At 35.5% G+C, this 22,628-nt stretch overlaps 1 protein-coding gene and 1 pseudogene across 16 annotated transcripts in view; one reads left to right on the top strand and one right to left on the bottom strand.

Annotated features, from left to right (window-relative positions):
• The window catches only part of LOC307195169 (uncharacterized protein), a 665,726-nt gene that overhangs the window by 128,330 nt on the left and 514,768 nt on the right, over window positions 1-22,628 (top strand). The window lies entirely within an intron of this gene.
• On the bottom strand, window positions 3,493-14,505 carry LOC307195230 (transmembrane protein 41B-like; annotated as a pseudogene). Its single transcript has 2 exons — window positions 14,451-14,505; window positions 3,493-5,533 (listed from the first exon to the last, which is right to left on the bottom strand). The product of its transcript is annotated as a transmembrane protein 41B-like (transcript).

Below are 22,628 nucleotides of genomic sequence, written 5' to 3'. Positions count from 1 at the left end.
CCTGAGGTAGGTGGAGAAGAGAGGTGACTTCAAATCTGTTCCTCTTTATGTTGTTTTCAAGTCATTCTGGGCCAAGGGAGGATCATGCAGAGAGACTGACTGTGTTGTGTGTGCCTTGTTGACAGTCTTCTAGGGGATATTCTTCCTATCACATGGCCTCAGTCGACTCTGGGTTTGTTAGTTACATAAGCCCTGATCATTACTTTAGAATTTAACACAAATTGTATCTTCATCCATAAGTGTGGGATTAAGTAATAAAGAAATAAGTAACATCAACGTTTCTGGTTCTTAAGAAGATGATGAATGAGCCAGGGTGGTTGGCTCCCTCCCCCAAATCAACCTTGGAGAAACTACAAAATCAAGAGGTAAAAATGAATTCAAGGAACTAAAAACAATGAAACCCCATGAAGAAATCCTTGTGAGGCTGAAGTCTCTGTTCACTTACTATGTATATAGAAGGTAGATGGCTGCAGCCCAGGGTGGAGGGTCTTAGTAAAAGGATTTGTTGGAGGAACACAGTGGATAAGATAAACAATAGAAATCTGTGGAGGGTGATTATACAGCCTAAACAAATGTGGGGAGATAGATTCCATAGGCCTACCTGGTTTCATACCCTGAGGCAGAGGCTATAGCGCTGGACTCAAGGCTCCTGGTCACAAGAGTGTAGTAAACACAGGGCTCAAAGGGGAAATGGAAATGAAGAGGTTTTGAATGTACAAGAAAGTTACCTCAGATAAGACCCGGTGACTAAGGCTGACACCACTGTAAATTTCTAAATTTTGCAAGAACACAGTAATATCTCAAATGCCAGTTCTCTGAGAAACAGGTGGATTTTATCTCCAGGTATAGTAAACATAATGTCATTATTATTATGAGAATTAAATGCAAAGATGCAACTAAAGTGCTTAGCCCTGCGCTAGGAAAACAGGGCTCAACAAATATTAGCTGTCACTTAAAATTATTTTCAAGTTTAATCTGGGGGGTAGCGTACTCCGTGAGTGGTCAACTGAACTCACTTGATAAAACCTCTATTTTACCAGTGTTTTTCTTCAATATGACTCTCAAAAGAAAAAGTCTTATTATAAGGCAAGAAGAAATATGATACCTATGAAAATGATATATTCTTGTAGAAAAATCTATGAACCTACAAGCAGAAGTACCCAGGAAATCCTTTTGGGATTTGGACATAAATGATACTGTTGGAGAGTAGCAGAGACTGCTTGGGCAAATGAACGTGTGTGATGTATTCTTGAAATAGATCACAGAAATTGCACAGAGGCAAGAGATAATGAAGGCAGATCTTTTCCTTATCTGGACATCTATTAGTTGGCTTATTTAGTTAAAATCAGACACTACTTTGACAATTCATTTTTGAAGGTATAAAAGTGATAAAGTGAATTGCTTTGCTGGGCCTAATTCTGGCCAACAAGGAGCTATTTGCTGGTAAAATGGAAGTGATTGAAACCTTAGGATAAAGCAGCTTTTTATTATGACAATTTAAAAAACTACAGAAAAGTGAGTGATTAAACAAACATCCATGTACTTATCACCTGGATTTAATAATTATTCACATATTGCCTAGGGATCAGTTCCTTCTCTGGGTTTCTAATACTGCCAAATGCCAATATGGAAAACATTAAGTTAGCAATAATAGTTTGATAAGTCAAAAATAAAGGAATGGAGCTATTTATCAGGATAGTACCTCTTCTTGATATTATGCTACACCTAGTATTCATTTTGCAATTCTTTTGCCCATTATGAGTGAATTCCTTTCTGAGTTTTTCATGAGTAATCTTCATGTCTATAATTTCCCCCTTTGAAAAAAGTGGGTGGTCATTCATTCTCAGTGGGATGCACTATTTTTCAATATAGGGAAAAGAACATTTCAATGAAATACTTTGGATCTGAGAATTCCATACAGAGAAAAGTGAAGCAATCGATGGTTTGACTTTTATTGATATGGAAAGTAATGATTCTGAGAAATATCTGTCTATATACAGTGCAATGGTAGGGTGACTTCTACTTCAAAATAATTTTGAATTTGTAAATAAAATAGTATTTCACCTTTATATGATACTATTCCTTCCAAGAGCTCAAAATTTTTTCAAATTTATTTCTCCATTTATTTTCATCATAGCTCTCTGATGTAGATAAGAAGGGATAGATATAACTTAATGATTAATATTCTGAAGGGAAAATGTATTTTGGGGATATTTTATTTGAAAGTCAAGAGAATATATCTTATTGTTTCTTACCAAGAATTGTAAAGACCATAAAATATATTGAAACATATAAATATATGTTTATAGTGCAGGTATCCCTTTTTTTCTTGAAAATTTATATATTGATGCTTGTAACCCATAGGGTAGAAAAATGAAACACATAAAAATACTGTATGCTTTGTTTAATGACTGTAGATGATATATGTCACTATACCTCTGAAAGCCAAGCATTTGTCTATCATAAATCCTGGAAGCATAAAATCAGCTTAAATATATGCCTTGGTAAGAGTAGTAGAGAGGGAAGAATGTTAGCAGGCTTGAGGAAGTCTTGTTAGATACTAACAAGAAAGATCATTAAAGCTGTTTCAGACAATACTCTTAATAGTTTCTGACAATTCGAACCCAGTGCATGTAATTCTCATTGAAATGTGTTTGAAATCATATCTTTCACTGACGGATATACACTAAAGTATTATTAGGTGTAATCTATTCTTATAGGGATTATAGGTAATTTTATTTCCCTATTTATATTTTCTAGTTATTTATTCCTTATTTTTTTACAATAACATTAAGAAAGAGAAGAAATATGTTATTTTTAAAGTTTTTCAGTACACTTTATTCTTCCTACATTTTAATTTACATTTATTAAGTATCTTAGAAATATTTACACTCAAAGTAATAGAGCTCCAGAGAGAGGCCATTAACTAAGAGGGGAACAGTCTCAGTGTGCCAACTTCCTAGTTAGCCTGCTCGCCTCCCCACTACACATATTTGCCTTCTGGTGGTTATTACTATGTAATTATCTTCAAGATGTGGCTGAAACTTGAATCTACATCTGGCATCAGGCCAAGTCTGTGAATCCATGAATATAGGCCACCAAATGCATTTAGGGTACAGCCTGCTGAAGGTTCTTTCTTGACAGTCAATGATGATGAATGTGGAAAGACTGGCTATTCTCTTGGGAGAAGAAAATATACTCCACCTTAAGTGACAGCTACAGTTTTCTAACAGAAAAAAGAATCAAAGGGAGAGAGGATCAATGATAAGGATAGGGAAAATACTCTGAGAATAGAGTAAGTACAATATATACATAATGGAATAAATAGTGAGGCTGCTCCTGAGTCCAAACTCTTATTTTTAAAAGTCTGATAAAAATTTACTCAATTACATTTTATACAGTAATATTTAGTGAGCTTTGTCCAAAAAGGCTATGTTTTAAGTTTGTTTGTAAAAATAACAAAAGCTTTATCACTCAGTCTCCGGTCAATAAGAAAGGAAGAAAACCTGGCTAGAAATAACAATAAATAATTTCACACAAAAGGCCAGGTGATATAAGAATAGTATATTAATTAATATATTTTCTTTGTATTTACAATAAATCAATTTGTTAATACTGTGATAGAGAAAATAATCAGTCCACATTATGTAGTAGAAACAGGCTTTGAGGCTGATCAGACCTCTCACAATAAAAACATACAAGGATTCTTCCACAGCTAAAGTACTTTCCAACATGACAGTGTTGGGTGAAGGTAAAACTGACAGAGTACTTTACTTTATGTCCTAGAATCCAGGAATCGAGGATATTACCAACCATTAAGCAAGCAGCAAAAAACTGTTTAGTTTTTCCAGGACTATTTAAATATAGTAGTTACCATATGAGAATTTAATTTTACTTTGAGATATAAAAAGTAAAAACCCTAAATAGGGAAACTGCACTAATCAAAAGCAGCCCCAAACAAAAAAGCCATCAACAGAAATGAAACAAGGCATTCTTACATATCATGCATAAGAAGGATAATTACATAATACATGCTTTAATGACCAGACTAATAATAATAAATGAGGTAAATTTTACAGTCATTGGAACAAATAAACTATATTCAACCACTTAAGTGTTGTACCGACACTGCTTTTGTTTCAAAATATAAAGGAATCTAATTAATCTAACATCTAAAAACTGCATACTTTGAATGTTTGCTTTTTTGATCCCCTTTTGAGATAGTAAAGGGGTACTGTGTAACAAAATATTATCTGAATATTAATTATCAACACCAATATACAATTATCATGTAATTGCCATTCTGTATATGGAAATATTTTGAAAGCTAGGAAACAGATGAAAACAGACTGGTCAGAATTTTAAATTTCAGACTAATCCATGATAATCTAGAACAGAAGAAGACAAAAATAAAATTCACTAAATAGATATAACTTGATATCTTTTCCAAATTCAGTAGTCCACTAAGATGCAACTTCTAAACAAGTCTATTACCTCAAAGGTAAAAAGGAAGAAAATGTAAATCTCTTTTGAGCTTTAGTTTTCAAGTTTATGCTCTGAAAGAAGGCCAACAACAGTCAGAACAGCAATATTGTATCTTTGCTTTTGAATTTTGTATTTGTTCTATTTTAGTTATAGTGTGGAATAGAGAGAAAAATATTAAATTATCAAGTAAAGGGTAAGTATTTCTGGCCAGTTCATGAAATACATTGGGGTAATCAGTTGGGTCAAGAATTTCCTACTATGCTGCTACATTTATTATCTATGGCCTTGGAATAGTAATTTAGGAGATGTCTATCATAACTACTGATGGCACTTTTCATGGTATACCAATTTCCATTTTTACTTCTCTCCTTTGCCACTTAAATGCATTATTTTAACCACCTGATAGGAAATTTTATTTTACAAATTCCTGTTTCATTTACTGAAGAAGTGATTTTAACACATAAATCTGCCAATCCTGAGAGATGATGATGTTGATGATGATAGGAAAACTAAAACCCAGAGGATTATTCACTCAAATTTCTGCTTTAGTTTTTTTTGGAAGATCGCTGGCAGAATAGAAAGAAGAGCCAAAATCATTAGAACAAATACTGAGTTCCAGGAAACAGCTTCCCCTGCTGTTGTAAGCTGGTACAGTGTTGTTCCTGCCTTAATTGCTACGAAAGAGGGAGATGCAACACCTCGAAAAGTGCCAGTAAAAAGAACTTTCAATGGCACGTTTATCACAGGAGACATGAATAAACCAATTAGGCAGAAATGGTGTTATTCTCAAAAATATAATGTAGTTAATGAGATGTTCTCTGTGACGTTCAACCTACCGTGACCATTTTACTGCTTTCTCAGTTAGGTATTTATATACAACCGGCCTCCCGACTAAAGAGGAGAGCATATAGCAGAATGAGGCACCGAGTCCAGAACACAAACAAGAAATAGGCTAGTGGAAAGGGATAAAGAAACCCTGAGAGTATATTGAGAAATACAGAGCCCGGAATAGCAAATATTCGCAAGAAAGTATATGTAGCAAAATAAGCTTTTTAGAGAAAACACACATATGAAAAAGTAGAGAACAATCAAGTGCTAAACTGTCTCACTGAGAGTGCGGAGAATGGAGAGATCAGGTTGGAGCAGCCTGAGATTTTATGAAAGAGATGAGATTGGAGCTTGGCTTTGAACGAAGTGTGATTAAGGAGCCTTGAAAGTCAGGACATAGAGGAACTGATTTTATTCATCATCAGTCTTGACTGGGAAAATTATGGGGGAAATTCTGTCTTAGAATTAGTTTGAATATTCTCCGTTGAATAGGGGGCAAGACTTGGGGAAGAGTAGTAGAGGAGACTGGTTGTCCCTGATTTCTAGTCTCTGTCTCTCTATAGCAGGAGAACCCTGGGATTTTTTTTAGCTGGACACATGGCCATCCATTTCCCAGCTTTCTTTCCACTGAACCATGGCCACGTCATTATGTTCCAGCCTGGAAGTTGTGAGGGAAAATGATTTGTGATACTTCTAAAGACATGTCCTTAAGGGAAGGGGCTGTACTGTTTATCCCTCCTTCTTCTATCCTGCTGCTGCTCTATGGGAGAGGGAAACTATCTTCTATCTTTTTAAAGGTATGTTAGCTCAGGTTTGTATTTCATGCAGCTGAACCTATACCCTAACTAATAAAATTTGGTATGTGAAAGTAGAGTACTATATGTAACAGAAACGTAACTAGGTGCATTTATTTGATAGTTTCAAGGATACAGACATTGCAGAATGTAAAAGGGGGTCACATTTTTTATGGTGTGGCAAAACAGTGGCAAATGTACCTCTGACACTTGGATGGATAGATTATGGGCCAAGTGAGCCAATGACTCCAGCGGAAATGGGGGAAAAAAAATAAATGTCTGTTGGCTGCTTCTGACCTCTTTTAAAAGGCCTGGCAACAAAGAGGAGAGCTCAGGCTAGAACTAGCTGGTTTGCAAGTAGAAATGGAGGGAAATACAACTTTGATGAAGGAATTGGTACCTGAGGCAATCTCAGATGACTGGGGTTCTGGTAATTTGGGGCCTCACAGGGCTGAAGAAATAAACTGATTCTGTAATACAAATTCAAGCAATTATAGAACTGTCAGTTTTAGCAGGAGATAGGAATAGGGCCACAAACATTTTCAAGCACCCCTGTTAGACTATGGGAACCAGTCTGGCTGTGAAGATGAGATTAACGGTGTTGCCTTGTCCCCAAGTCTCAGCTGGCTTCCAGTAGCTGCCACTGCCCTAGGCAGGGTACAGAGGTTGTAAGTGAAATGTCAGTCCTCAAGTCTTGAAGCAATTTTTTGATGAAATCTTTGGCTGAGTTCATCCCTTGAAAACTAAAAGATTAGAATCCTAGTAAGTTTTTGAGGGAATGTTATTACCAAATTATCCACATGTCAGGGCTGCAAAAGCCTGTGATTTTCTTTTAACCTCTAAAGCAACTTGCAAATCTTCAAACCTGCATTGATGGGAAGTAGGTTGTGAAAGCTATGTAGCCTCACTTCAGAAGTGTCTAAGGAGGATAACGGACAAGAAAGAAACCCCTGGAAGGCCAAACCAGAGGCCTGTGAGAAAAATGGACAAGCAGACAGAAGAACTGAGGCCTTCTAGATTGGCTAATGGAGACACTTATGAGCTCTGGGAATTTGTACAATATAGGCTCACTTTTTTTTTCAAATTTAAGATTTGTTTTCTAAAGTATACATATCATATAAAAGTTTTATCTCATGAAAATATGCCCCATATTAAATAATTTTTAAGATACATAATTACTTATGGGTAATGTTTTCAATCTAGTTTATCCATTATCATAGTCCCTGAACCTGCCTTTGTTTCCTCTCCTAAGGCTCAGTGCAGAATATAACTTCCCCCATGAGGAGGGGCAAGAAATCAAGGGTACTAGGAAGACCAGTCTCAGTTATCACTGATGATGCCAAGAGGCACTTAACACCATGACCATGTCATTTAAACGTAAATTAGAAGATAAGCTATATGAGTGAACTTCATGAAGTTTTTCATGTAAAGTGTATTTTATGTCATCAAAGATATTTGATAATTGGGTAGCTTTTATTGTGATTATCGTGTACCTCCCCTACCACTGAGTATATTGGGTAAGACAACTGCTTTTGTTGTTTTGTTTTTTTGGTAAATAACTAGACCACATCTGGACCTGATATAAAGGAGGGCATATCACTGAAAAAAAAACAAACAACAAAACCTGGATTTTGAGCTGATGCAGTAATTGGACACAGCCTTGAGGTGGTGTCCTTTGAGGTCTAGGTGAGTGTGTTGCATATATTGGAAGAAGTATGCTATGCCACTCAGGTCTCCTTTTAAGAGAGTTTCTCAAGCAAGAGGTGCAGTCAACAGCAGCACCTTTGAGATCCACCAAACTCTTGGAGCAGAGGACACGCTCTCCCTCACTCTCTGGGTGACTCTAGCCAGTGACTGAGCATGGTGGGGTTCTAGGTGTGGCCATTGCTGCCCAACATGAAACTCATGCAAAGGGCAATTTTTGCTTTGTAATTTCCTGTGGGGCTGGCTAAGAGTTTTTTGAGTGGGTACCATAGTCTGGGCTCTTCCTATCCAAGCCTCCTTCTTTTTTCCTTTCCTTTCACAGGCATCAGATCTACACTGAACACTGAAAGCTTTTTGTGCCTACTCCTACCCCCTCTCCCCTTTGTCTTTCACAGGCTTCTCCACCCAAAACATCTCTTGCCCTTCTAACTCTGCCTTGACCACTGTTTCCCGGAGGGCCAGAGCCAACACAGGCGCATATACATGTTCATTCACTGTAGAGTCAAGTAACAGCCAGTATTACATGTCCTTGTCTGTGGGATACAAGTTATTACTACTCCGCCACTCAATGGAGAATGTTCTTCGTATCACGTTAAATAGATTCTCCTTTTTACACTTCAAGTGCCTTTGTTTTATCCTCAAGTTTTTCCAAACTCCCATCCATATTATTTATTCTATATATTCTCAAAATTTCCCTGAGTCTTTCTATCCCAACCCTCTGTCTCCTGGCTCCCGTCTCTACGAGGACTCTCTAGGACAGCTAGAGTGTGGCCATCACTTTGCTTCACTGCTCTCTTGAGTTGGGAATGACTATTTGGGGGGGGGGGGCATGGCCTTCTTTCTTTGTTTTGATGGTATACTTTCCTATTTTCTTAAAATACATTTTCATGCCTAAGAAAGATTGCATTTAAGGTAAACTTCTGGGTCCTCGCATGTTTGAAAACGTCTTACGTTTTGAAAACGTCTGACCTCATGAATGATTATTATGTTGGCTTTAGAAGTCTGGGGTAAAAATCATTTTCCCTGGGAATTTTTAAGGCCTTCCTGTATTGCCTTTCCACATCCTGTGTTCTGATGAGGTGGCTAATATCTTTGATTTTCACTCCCTTGTCTTTTCTCCTGGGTAGCTTTTTGGATCATTTCTTTATACTCAGAGCTATGACATTTTACCAGGACGTGTCTAATCCTGGGTGCAGAATGAGTCCTTTTGGTCTAAAGATTGACTTAATCTTCAAGGAAATTATCAATTAGTGCTTCTGTGATAATTTTTCCCTCAATTTTGTTTTCTCTTTCTGGAATTCTTACTTGGACGTAAAATGTCTTGAAATAATCTTTCGAATCTGTCATCTTTTCTTCCATGTTTCAGTCTCCTTGTATTGCAATCGGGGAGAGTTCTTTAGATTTATTGTCTAACTTTTCTATTGAATTTTTATTTGGGAATCAAATTTTAATTTCCAAAAGTTTTCTTGTTATCTGATACTGTCTTGTACATACTGTCTTGTAGTTATTTATGAATGCAGTATCTTTTTAAAAAGTTAATATTTTCGGGGGAAATACATTATACATTCAAGAGTATTATTATGTACTTTAAATATATAACAAAATGAATCCCCATGTACCTAACACTCCAGGTAAGAAAGGAAACAGCAGCACTATAGAAGCCCCTGTGTTCTCTTCTTTAATCACATTCCCTTCCTTCCAGAGGTAGTTCCTGCACTGAAGGTTGTGTTAATCATTCCTTTTCTTTTGAAAATAGTTTTATCATCTATGTATATATTCCTAAGCATTGATTATTTAGCTTTGCCTGTTTTTTAACTTTATAAACGGATTTCCACTGCATGTTTTTCTTTATGGATTGTTTCTCTTGATTTTGGGATTCTTATTTACCAACAGCTTCCATTCTCTGTTCTTTGCAGTTGACAGTTTATATCTTTTAAAGAAAGCATTATTATCATTTTAATGAAACTTCAGCAGGGGAAGGAGGTAAATGTGCACGCTTAGTCTGTCATATTAAACTAGAAGCCTAGAGGAGATTTCTTTTTAATAGCATGTGAATCATGCTATTTTAGTAATTCATACTTGTTCTTATTGGCATGTTAGCATATATATGTTTATTATATGTGATATATATGAAGGTAACAGTTTAAAAATATTTTATCATTAAAAGATGTGAAGTAAATGCTCTGAAGGAGGTAGTGGGATGTAACAGGGCTTGGGATCGATCAAACCAGAGTTAAAATCCCTATTCCACCACCTTTTAGTTGAGAGATATTGGGCAAACCACTTAGCTTCTAAAACTCCCAATTTCTCCTTTTGTAAATGGGGATAAAAATACCTACTTGGAGATGGGGATTGACATGTATACACTACTATGTATAAAATAGATAACTAATGAGAACCTACTGTATAGCACAGGAAACTCTACTCAGTCCTCTGTGGTGACCTAAATGGGAAGGAAATCTTAAAAAAGAGGGGCTATATGTATACGTATAACTGATTCACTTTGCTGTACAACAGAAACTAACACAACATTGTAAAGCAACTATATTTCAATAAAAATTAAAAAAAAATACCTACCCCAAAGTGTTGTTTGATAATTAGATGAGGTAGCGTACGTGAAGGATTTAACCTAGTGCTCAACATAAAGTAAATACTCAATAAACAAAGTTCCTGTTCTTCCCTCTCATTAAAGAAAAGTGAAGCTTTTCTGTCCTAAGAAATCTCGTAAGCAGGGCTAGTTTTAGCCTGTCCTAAGAAATCTCGTAAGCAGGGCTAGTTTTAGCCTGTGCAGTCACACCAGGCTCTGTGCTCAGAAGGACCCACGTTTGGTTTAATGCTCTACTGTCCCTGTCTTGAAATTATTAATGATTTTATCTTTGAGCTTATGTTATGTAAGTGAAGCCTGGGGCGATGGAGCATGTATATGAGCAGAAGAGGTAAATTTAATATGTTGTCCACCTTTTCTTACCACTCCATTCACATAAACTGCTCACAATGCTCTCTGAGCACAGAATTCCAGCAAATGCATGATGCATGGGAGTTTAGTGAGACTCAAACAAACATAAGGTAAGTTTTATGTCTATGACTAAGTTGGGGTGACGACAGCCCTGAGAACACACTTTTTTTTTTTTTAAATTTTTTGGCTGTGTTGGGTCTTTGTTGCGGCATGTGGGATCTTTTTGTTGTGGCACGTGGGCTCTTCGTTGTGGCGCGTGGGCTTCTCTCTAGTTGTGGCGTGTGAGTTTTCTCTCTCTAGTTGTGGCATGCAGACTCCAGAGTGGGTGGGCTCTGTTCTTTGCCGCACGCAGGCTCTGTAGTTGAGGCACGCGGGCTCAGTAGTTGTGGTGTGCGGGCTTAGTTGCCCTGCGGCATGTGGGATCTCAGTTCCCCCACCAGGGATTGAACCTCTGTCCCCTGCATTGGAAGGCAGATTCTTTACCACTGGACCACCAGGGAAGTCCTGATAACACACCTTTTTTGAACTAGAATTTGTTTTGAATGCCAAAGGAAGGTAATGGTTGGGAATTCCCTGGTGGTTCAGTGGCTAGGACTCTGTGCTTCCACTGCAGGGGGCTGGGTTCGATCCCTGGTTGGGGAACCAAGATTCCGCAAGCCACGTGGTGTGGCCAAAATAAATAAATAAATAAAAAACGGCAATGGCATTCTAAGAAATAGAAATGTCTGTGGAAACCTCTATTGGCTGGCCCTCTGCTAGCTAAGTCCTTATGCTAGAAGTGATAATATAGAAATGGACAGTTATTTTTCTTTCAGTCCTTCTTTACTTACTAGTAAACCAAATGTAGAGAGTGTTGGTAGAATGTGCTGGTACCAAGAAGTGAAATAAAAACAGTTGAGTTAGTTTTGTTCAGTGTTTCTACTTCTCTGCTAGAATGAAGTACATATGCATGTATGAGCTATGAAACATGAATTATGTAATTTCAGTGATTCTGCAACCAGTTAAGTCCTCTTGTGTTTAAAAACTGTTATTGCATAATATAAGTATGAAGAGTAAAACTCATAATAATTAAAAAAATAAAATTTAAATAATAATTCAATTTATTAATTTATAATAATAATTTAAAATTTTAATTTTTGTTAACTTAGATGACATTAAGTAGCAAATAAAAAACACTGTAACTAGTCAAAAGAAAGACTATGGAAGAAAGGAAAAAGCTTTACATTTTAGTAACTTCAACAGCATTTTATCCCCAGTATTTTGAAAAAGGAATTTGTGCTTTCATTTTACACTAGACCTTACAAATTTTGTCGTCAGCTCTGCTCACAAGAACATTTACTGACTTTCAAAACCTGCTCTTTTTTAAAATTTTTATTTATTTTTAATTTTTTGGCTGCATCTGGTCTTTGTGGCATGGGGGATCTTTCGTTGTGGTGTGCGGACTTCTCTCTAGTTGTGGGGTGCGGATTTTTCTCTCTCTAGTTGTGGTGCACAGGCTGCAGGGTGTGTGGGCTCTGTAGTTGTGGTGCGCAGGTTCCAGAGCGCGTGGGCTCTGTAATTTGCAGCACGTGGGCTCTCTAGCTGAGGCACAAGGGCTCAGTAATGGTGGTGCGTGGGCTTAGTTGCCCCGTGGCATGTGGGATCTTAGTTCCCTGACTAGGGATTGAATCCGCATCCCCTGCGTTGGAAGGCGGATTCTTTACCAGTGGACCACCAGGGAAGTTCCTTAAAGCCTGTTCTTTATCAGCACAATCTGGAAAATGATAGCTAGTAGGTTGGGTTTGCAATTTTCTTTTATGGCAGATGGAGACAATATCATAGGGCACAATCTACTCTTGCTTTAAGTAATTAACTGTTTTTGCTGAATTGGTGAGTCCAGAGCCAAATAAGCCTGCTTAAATGGGAAAAGTGGAAAAGGGAAGAGACAGTAAATCTTTCATTGGGCTTCAGTGGTTTTAGGAGAAGAAATTAAAAAACAAGATTGTGTGGAGGACATGCCAAACGTGAAAGCTTTGGGGGCTATTTGACTCCCTTATGGAAAGGTTGTGTGTGAATGTGCTTAGAAGGATCTAGAATCCAGCATCACTCCAGGCTTCTGCCACTGTCCCGCTAGGCTGATAGATACTTGGTGGCTGGAGACAAGAAGGGAGAAACAAAATTGAATTGAATGGCTGAGTTGTTTTTCTTTTTCTTTTTCCTTTAAATTCATGAGAAAGAATTCATATGAAGTTCATCATCTAATTAAAGACCAAGGAGTAACTGATGGCCTTAGTGTGTCAAATTAAATCCATTTTTGTATTTTTAAAAATAGAGTTTGTTATATTTAAAATAATTTTTACAGATAAGATGCTGTAAAAGAGGAGAGCAGCCAAGATGAAAGCCACTGATAGGAGAAAGACAAGAAAGATTAAGGATCCTGTAAGCAAGGCTGAAGGGAAGTTTCAGGGAAGAGTTTTAGGGAGGTTTTTCTTGTGATTACTTATTTCTCAAGAGACCATAAGGGTGATGGATGGTTTTAGAACTTGAGCCATGATGCCTGATTGTGTTATATTTGTTTCCCTTTAGAAAGACATTCAAATGTCACAGCAGTCTGTGTCGTTTGACTACCTTAAAATGGGTAGCTGCCATTAGGTGGCAGTGTTTGCATGTTTGTGCAGTCGAGTTGTTTCCAAGAATGTTATGTTAAGCATCCAAAGAAAAGGATTAAGAAGTCAAAGAAAACCAGTTTTGTTTAAAATACACACATACACAAGCACCTACAAACACTTCTTTATTCAGACATCAGTGCTTTCGATATGGTTGGCATATGGATAAATCCAGAGTCTACAGGAAACATTAAAAGACAAGATCTACATATAAAGCAAGCAAGAAAGTAAAATACTGCCTTTTTTAGATGCTGCCACTTCCTTTTAATTTTTTCTTCTTATTGACAATTGCCGTTTATTACAGTGTTAATATTGCTGGCCTGTTCTTAGTCTTCACTTAGAGTATTGAGTCCTTGTAGGGTCTTCGCTCTATGAAACTCTGGAGGCACTTTCTTGCTAGTCTGATTGTTTTAATAACTTGTATGGTGTAAGTCAGCAAGAAACAAGGTGCTTCAGAGCTAAAGGCTTCAGACTGCTTAACTGTTTTTTTTCTAATATCTTATTATTTTAAAATATTTATTTATTTATTTTTTGCTGCATTGGGTCTTCGTTGCTGCATGGCTTATTCTAGTTGCAGCGAGCGGGGGGCTACTCTTCGTTGCGGTGCGCGGGCTTCTCACTGTGGTGGCTTCTCTTGTTGTGGAGCATGGACTCTAGGCATGCAAGCTTCAGTAGTTGTGGCACGCGGGCTCAGTAGTTGTGGCTCGTGGGCTGTAGAGTACAGGCTCAGTAGTTGTGGCGCATGGGCTTAGTTGCTCCACAGCATGTGGGCTCTTCCTGGACCAGGGCTTGAACCCATGTCCCCTGCTTTGGCAGGTGGATTCTTAACCCCTGCGTCACCAGGGAAGCCCTAATTGTTGAATTAATAACTTATCTTCCTATATATATCTTTAAAAAAATCTCTTTAATTATGGAAGTAGTCTTTCTTTTTACTTATTTTCCACAGATAAAAACTGAAACTTCAAAAAAAGAAAGATGGGCAAGTTTTGTACATCTTTTGCATTGGCAGCTGTGTAAGATAAAAGAAAGGTAACTCACTGTGAACACATTTTGGCTCCTGACGATCATCACTTTCTTTTCCCTGAAAGCTCATGGATAGTCTTTTTTTTTATTATTTGACGATAGTAGTAATAACAATAATAACAAACACAATTTATGGTGCTTACTATGTGTCAGGCACTAGGGGCTTCACACGTAGGAATCCATATAATCCTTGCAACTACCCTATAAAGTATTTACTAGTGTTCTCATTTTACACTCAAATAAAATGAAGCACAGTGATGTTAAGAAATATGCAGAGGCCACACATCTAGTACGTGGTGGGTGCAGGGTTAGAACTCAAGTTGTCTGGTACCACTGTGCTGTGGTAGTTGCTTTCTCAACTTTTAGTTATAATTTTATAATTTATATATCAATTTATATTGATAAATTTTTTTAAATAAAATGAAGTGTTATTGTCATATGATGTTATTACATTTGATTTTAGTCTTTGTGTTCTGGTTATAGTGCATTTTTGAAGGTTAGAATAAGAGTAAAAATATTTCGTTTAAAAATTTGTGAAGATATGGAGAATTTATTACATGCTACCTAGGTTCTGAGAGAAATTAAGGCCTCCTTATTGGCTGCTATACTAGAAATGAATTGGTAAGTACTGCTATCGTGGTGCTGAATTTCACTGCATTAAAGTGCCAGGCAGGAAGATTTTGCCTGTTGCATCTCTATAGAGTAGGTGTTTATATAAGTTTGTGTAATTGATACCAGTCAGCAATAGGAGAGTCTGAAGACAGCTCTTACAGACATATTAGAGCCCAACAATACTTTTGAGAGAAGATTGCCTGTCGGCAACCTGCCAAAAATGCAGAATAATACAGGAATCAAGAATGTAAAAGATGGAGCATCTTAATAAATATCTGTTGATTTGATGTTACTTGGTTATAAGTTATTTAAAGATTATCATTCTTGTGCCACTTCGGTTATCTTTTCCTGTGCCCTTCTTCTCATAATTAGCCAGTCTCCTCTGCTTCCTTCATGCATTTGTGCAAACTGTATTTATGCATGTTAGTGGTGCATTCTTAGGAAGAGAAGATAATGAGATGGTACTGAATAAATGGCCTTTTAGTTGCAGTTACATAGCATATGTAGTCAAACATAAATAATCAGAAATCTCCAAATCATGGCAGTGTTTTATTTATTATATTATCAGATCCATAGGAAATTCTCCAGTATGGTTAGCAAATGAATTTTGCAGCTAATTAACAATTAAATTATTAAGCAAAATTTTCCAGCAACCAAAAGTGCAAGTAAAAAAGATCCTTTTTTTTTTTTTTTAGATGTTGGGGGTAGGAGTTTAGTAATTTATTTATTTATTTTTGCTGTGTTGGGTCTTTGTTTCTGCGTGAGGGCTTTCTCTAGTTGTGGCAAGTGGGGGCCACTCTTCATCGCAGTGCACGGGCCTCTCACTATTGTGGCCTCTCTTGTTGCGGAGCACAGGCTCCAGACGCGCAGGCTCAGTAGTTGTGGCTCATGGGCCCAGTCGCTCCGCAGCATGTGGGATCCTCCCAGACCAGGGCTCGAACCCGTGTCCCCCGCATTAGCAGGCAGATTCTCAACCACTGCGCCACCAGGAAAGCCCCAAGATCCATTTTTATCTATCAATTTGGCAATAAAAATGAATTTTATTCAGTGATAGACGGTGTAGGGAAATGGGCATTCTCATATTCTCTTGGAAGGAAGTTAACTGATAATTTTTCTAGAAGGCAATTTAGCTATATATATGTATCAAAAACCTTTAGGTATTTGTACTCTTTGACACAGCAATCCCACTTATAGGAATTTATATTTAGACAATTCATAAATGTATATAAAGATAATTATCTAAATACTGTTTATAACAATCCCAAATTGAGAAACAACCTACTATCTAATAATGATAATTTATTAAATTTTGATAACTGTCTAAAACAAAAATATGCAGGAGAAAAATGTTCAATGACATAGAAAGATGTTTTATATCTTTTAATAATACATTTTGTATATTTTAACTATATGTCTATATATTATTAGATATAAATATAAAAGATAATATATCTTTTAACAATATATTTTAAGTTAGAAGGTTACAAAACTGTGTATATACTATAATCATATTTTGGGGAAAAAATACTGTGGAGTAAAAACAACAGAAGAATATATATCAAATGTCTAGCAGGATTTATCTCTGGTGGTAAGCTTACAGGTGATTTTATTTTCTTCTTTATGCTTTTTTAACTTTCAAAGTTCTACATAAACCTATATTATATTTGTATATGTGAAATATATTAACAGTTATATATTTTCCCAGAAAAAAGTAAACTAACACTTCATTGTTACTCTAAAAACTAGGTAATCAATTATTGTATCAACATACCTTGAAAGAGTCCTTTTACAAATAAATAGGCCAACTTCCTCTTCCAGATAAGAAAGTAGAATATATCAGACCTACTTCCGCATTGAGACCAACTAGAAATGCCGGATAAATCCCAAACATTTTGGGGGGAAATGTTTGTTTGAAGATATTGGAGAGCTACAAAGCAACAAGGCTTGATGCCAGTATTTCCAAAAGAAATATAAATGCATTGAGATTAGTCCAGTATTCTGCAATGCTTGTCCTTTGAGTGATTTACTAATTTGGAAGCAGCAGTTGAGAGGTTGAGAGACTGAGCAAAAATTATGATTGAAAGACTAAAAATCTAAGTAGAACTTTCAGTTATTTCTATTCACTGGGGAGTTCAAATTTAATGCCCATTAAAGAGCAAGAGCTTTGATAAATCATGAAGGATTTTATTTGGGAATCCTGAAGGACTATATTCTAAGAATAATGGCAAACTGGAAAAGAAACCATCATAATGACTGAAACTGCTTTGAAATATTGATAGATCAATCATGATTGAATTAAGGTAATCAGCCTCTATTCTTTCCGACAGAAGCATAAGTAAATACTCTGTGGAAGCAGATAACATCTAAAGCCTCAGTTTATTCCTCCAATGTTCCTTCAAAATGCTTGTATTGAATAAAAAACCTTACTAAGCATACCAAAGATCAGGCTCAAAAAAGAAAAACCAAGAGAAAAAATAGACAAAAACAAATAAACCATTAGACAATCCAGGTACTGGATGAATCAGACATGGACTTAAAAATGACTGTTATTGATATTTTCAAAATATAAATGATGAGATAGGGAATTTGAACAAAAAAATAGAAAAAATACTGAAAAATAAAAAAAAAAACTAAAAACTCATGGTGAATTTAACACCAAATTAGAAACAGCTGAAAAATAAGTGAATTGGAGGATGAGTCAGCAGAAAATATTCAGACTGAAGCATGGAAAAGAAAAACACAGAAACAACACCAGAGATATATAAAACACTGTTAAAACATCTAATGTATGTGTAATTGGAGTCCCAGAAGGAGAAAGGCGAGAGAATAGAGCAGATACAGTAGTCGATGAGAAACTGAGTATTTTTCATGCAAACTAGAAGACATCAATCTATAGATACAAGAAGCATCACAAACCCCAAGCAGTATGAATACAAAGAAAACCACACCTAGGTGCATTATAATAAAACTGCTGATAAACAAAGACCAAAAAAATAAAAGGAATAGAAAAACACCTAAAAGCAGTCAGGGACAAAAAAGTCAAATTTACTGTCAAAGGAGCAATGACAACTCTGACAACTAACATCTCAAGAGAAGTGATCAAAGCCAGAAAGCAATGAAAAAGTAAAAAGTGTTCTAAAAGAAAATATCTTCCAACCTAGCGTTCTTTACCCAGTAAAAATATCATTCAAATATTTTGAAGGATAAAATAAAGATGTTTGAAGTCAAACAATCAAACAAACAAAAACAGAAAAACAGAAAAAAAAACTTGTTTCTAGCAGATCTGCACTAAAAGAAATACTAAATAGTAAAAAGAAAAAAATCCAATACAGAAACATGGTAATTCAGGTAGAAATGAAAAGCAATGGAAAGGGGCAGAAAACTTGTTTGAAGAAAAATGGCTGGAAGCTTCTCAGACCTGGGGAAGGAAACAGACATCCAGGTCCAGGAAACACAGAGAGTTCCAAATAAGATGACCCCAAAGAGATTCATACCAAGACATATTATAATTAAAATGTCAAAAGTTAAAGATAAAGAGAATATCTTAAAGACACCAGGGGAAAAACAACTTGTTATGTACAAGGGAACTGCCATAAGACTATCCCCTGATTTTTTCAGCAGAAAATTTGCAGACCAGTAGGGAGTGGCACAATATATTCAAAGTATTGAAAGGAAAAAACTTCCAACTAAGAATATCCTACCTGCAAGGTTATCATTCAGAAGTGAAAGAGATAAAGAGCTTTCCAGACAGGCAAAAGCTAAAGAGGTTCATCACCACTAAACTGACCTTATGAGAAATGTTAAAGGGACTTCTTTAAGCTGAAAAAAAAAAGGCACTAACTAGCAACAAGGAAATGTATGAAAGTAAAAGTATCACTGGTAAAGGCACATATATAATAAAGGTAGTGGATTAACCACTTATAAAGCTAATATGAAGGCTGCAAGTCAAAAGGACTAAAATTAACTATAACTACAATTATTATTTAAGGTTTACACAAAATAAAAAGATGTAAAATATGATATCAAAAACATAAAACAGAGAGAGAGGGAGTAAAAATGTAGTTTTTAGAATGTGTTCAAACTTAAGTTGCTATCAACCTAAAATAGACTGTTATTTATATAGGTGGTTGTTATATGTGAATCTCGTGGTAACAATAGGCCAAAAAACATAGTAGATATACAAAAGACAATGAGAATGGAATCCAAACATAACACTAAAGAAAGTCATCAAACCACAAGGGTAGGGACAAAGAGAAAAAGAAACAGAGAACTACAAAGACAACCAGAAAACAACCAACAAAATGGCAATAAGTACATATCTATCAATAGTGTAAGTGGACTAAATGCACTGATCAAATTACACAGAATGGCTGAACGGATAAAAAAGGGAGATTCATTCATATGTTGCCTACAAGAGACCTATTTCAAATACAAGGACACACACAGACTGAAAGTGAAGGGATGGAAAAAGATATTCCATGCAAACAGAAACAAAAAGAAAGATGGTGTGCCTGTACTTATATAAGACAAAAATAGGCTTTAAAACAAAGATTGTAATAAAAGAAAAGAAGGGCATTACATAGTGATAAAGGGGCCAATCCAACAAGAGGATATAACATTTGTAAATATATATGCATCCAACATAGGAGCACCTAGAGGTGTAAAGCAAATATTAACAGAACTAAAGGGAGAAATTGACAACAATAGGATAATAGTAGGGGACTTTACTCCCCTACTTACATTAATGGATATATCATCCAGACAGAAACTCAATAAGAAAAACATCAATGTTAAATGACATATTAGACCAGATAGGCTTAATACATATGTATAGAACATTCCATCCAAAAGCAGCAGAATATATATTCTTCTCAAGTGCACATGGAACATTCTCCAGGATAGGTCACATATTAGGCCACAAAACAAGTCTCAATAAATTTAAGCAGACAGAAATCATATCAAGCATATTTCCAACCAAAATAGTATGAAATTAGAAATCAGTTACAGGAATAAAACTGGAAAAAGCACAAATATATGGATATTAAACAACTAATGGGTCAACAAAGAAATCAAATGGGAAATCTATAAATACATTGAGACAAACGAAATTGGAAATACAACATTACAAAATCTGTGGGATGTGGCAAAAGCAGTTCTAAGAAGGAAGTTTATAGCAATACAGGCCTACCTCAAGAAACAAGAAAAATCTCAAATCCTTTACACCCAGAGGAAAGAGAAAAAGAAGAACAAATGAAGCCCAAAGTTATTAGATGCAAGACAAGAATAAAGATCCGAATGAAAATAAATGATAGAGATTAAAAAACAACAGAAAAATCAATGAAAGAGATGGTTTTTTGAAAAGATAAACAAAGTGGATAAACCTTTAGCTAGACTCACCAAGATAAAAAGAGATAGGGCTCAAATGAATAAACTAAGAAATGAAAGAAGTTACAACTAATGCCACAGAAACACAAAAGATCATAAGAGACTACTAAGAACAGTTACACACCAACAATTGAATAAATCAGAAGAAATAGATAAATTACTAGAAACATACAGTCTTTCAAGATTGAGTCATGATAAAACAAAAAATCTGAATATACCAATTACTAGTAAGGAGATTGAATCAGTAAAAAAAAAACCTCCCAACAACCAAAAGCCTATGGTCAAATGGCTTCACTGGTGTATTGTACCAAAAATTCAAAGAAAATTTAATATATGACCTCTCAAACTCTTCCAAAAAATTGAAGAGGAAAGAACACTTCCAAACTCATTTTACAAAGCCAGCATTACCATGATACCAAAACTAGATAAAGATACCACAAAAAAGGAGATTATAGGCCAATATCCCTGATGAATATAGATTCAAAAATTCTCAACAAAATATTAGCAAAGTTAAGTCAATATTGTACAGAAAGGATACACTATAATCAAGATGGATCATACACCATAATCAAGTGAGATTTATTCCAGGGATGCAAGAATGATTCAACATCTGCAGTTCAACCAATGTGATACACCACATTAATAAAATGAATAAACAAAATCATATAATCATATCAATAGATGTCAAAACAGCATTTGACAATATTGAACATCCATTAATAATAAAAACTCTTGACAAAGTGGGTATAGAGGGAATGCACCTCCACATAATAAAGGCCATATATGACAAACCCATGGCTAACATCATACTGAACCGTGAAAACCTAGCTTTTCCTCTAACATTTGGAACAAGACAAGGATGCCCACTTTCACCACTTTTATTCAACAAAGAATTGGACATCCCAGCCCCAGCAGTTAGGCAAGAAAAAGAAAGAGATATCCAAGGTGGAAAGGAAAAAGTAAAATTGTCCCTATTTACAGATGACATGGCTATATATAGAAAACCCTTTAGGCTATACCAAAAAACTATTAGAACTAATAAATGAATTCAGTTGTAGGATACAAAATTAATATAGAGAAATCTATTCCATTTTTATACACTGATAATGAACTATCAGAGAAGTTAAGAAATCAATCCCATTTACAATTACATCAAAACAATAAAATACCAAGGAATAAATTTAACCAAAGAGGTGAAAGGCCTGTATACTGAAAACTATAAGACACTGATAAAAGAAATTGAAGAAGATACAAATAAATGGGAATATATTCTATGCTCATGGATTGGAAGAACTAATATTATTAAAATGTCTATACTACCCAAAGCAATCTACAGATTCAGTTTTAGCTCTATCAAAATTCCAATGGCTTATTCCATAGAACTAGAACAAACAATTCTAAAATTTGTGTAAACAAAAGACCCTGAATAGCCAAAGCAATCTTGAGAGAGAACAAAGCTGAAGGTATCATGTGCCCTGATTTTAAACTATACTACAGAAGCTACAGTAATCAAAACAGCATGGTATTGTCATAAAAATAGACACACAGATTAATGGAACAGAATAGAGAGACCAGAAGTGAACTCACACATACATGGTCAATCATTTAGGCCAAAGAAACCAAGAATATACAATGGGAAAAGGACAGTCTCTTCAATAAATGGTGTATTTTTCTTGAATAAATGCTCTCTGGGTTACTGCAGCTTTTGGTTACGTTCTGGAGTTCTGAAAAATTTGATACTGACAGTTTTTTCCATCACTTTTATGGAGGGGCAGAATTTTGGAGTTCCTTACTCCACGATTTTCACTGATATCCTCAAGCGTATAACTTATAGTCAAAGAATATATTGCAATAAAGTTATAAAATTATTGTAGTGTATAAAAATATTGTCTACATAAGAATGATAATACAATATATCAAATATGTGAAGTGTAGGTAAATCTGAGCTTAGATAATCTTACATTCATATATTAGAAAAAAAGAGGCAGAAAAACACTGAGCTATATATTTAACTTAAGAAGTTAGAAAATTAAATGCAAATAAGATTGAAGGAAGGAAAGGATAAAGGGAAGAAATTTATCAAATATAAAAAATTGAATAATAATAAATAATAAAGAAAATTCAAATGTTTGTTCCTTGTAAAGATGAATGTAATTGATAAGCTATTTTCAAAGTTTATAAATAATATAAAAGGAA

Source organism: Stenella coeruleoalba (genome assembly GCF_951394435.1).
Source record: "Stenella coeruleoalba genome assembly, chromosome: 12".
Classification (NCBI taxonomy): domain Eukaryota; kingdom Metazoa; phylum Chordata; class Mammalia; order Artiodactyla; family Delphinidae; genus Stenella; species Stenella coeruleoalba.
The sequence above is the reverse complement of the archived record's forward strand: the minus strand, read 5'-3'. Positions and strand labels throughout refer to the sequence as shown.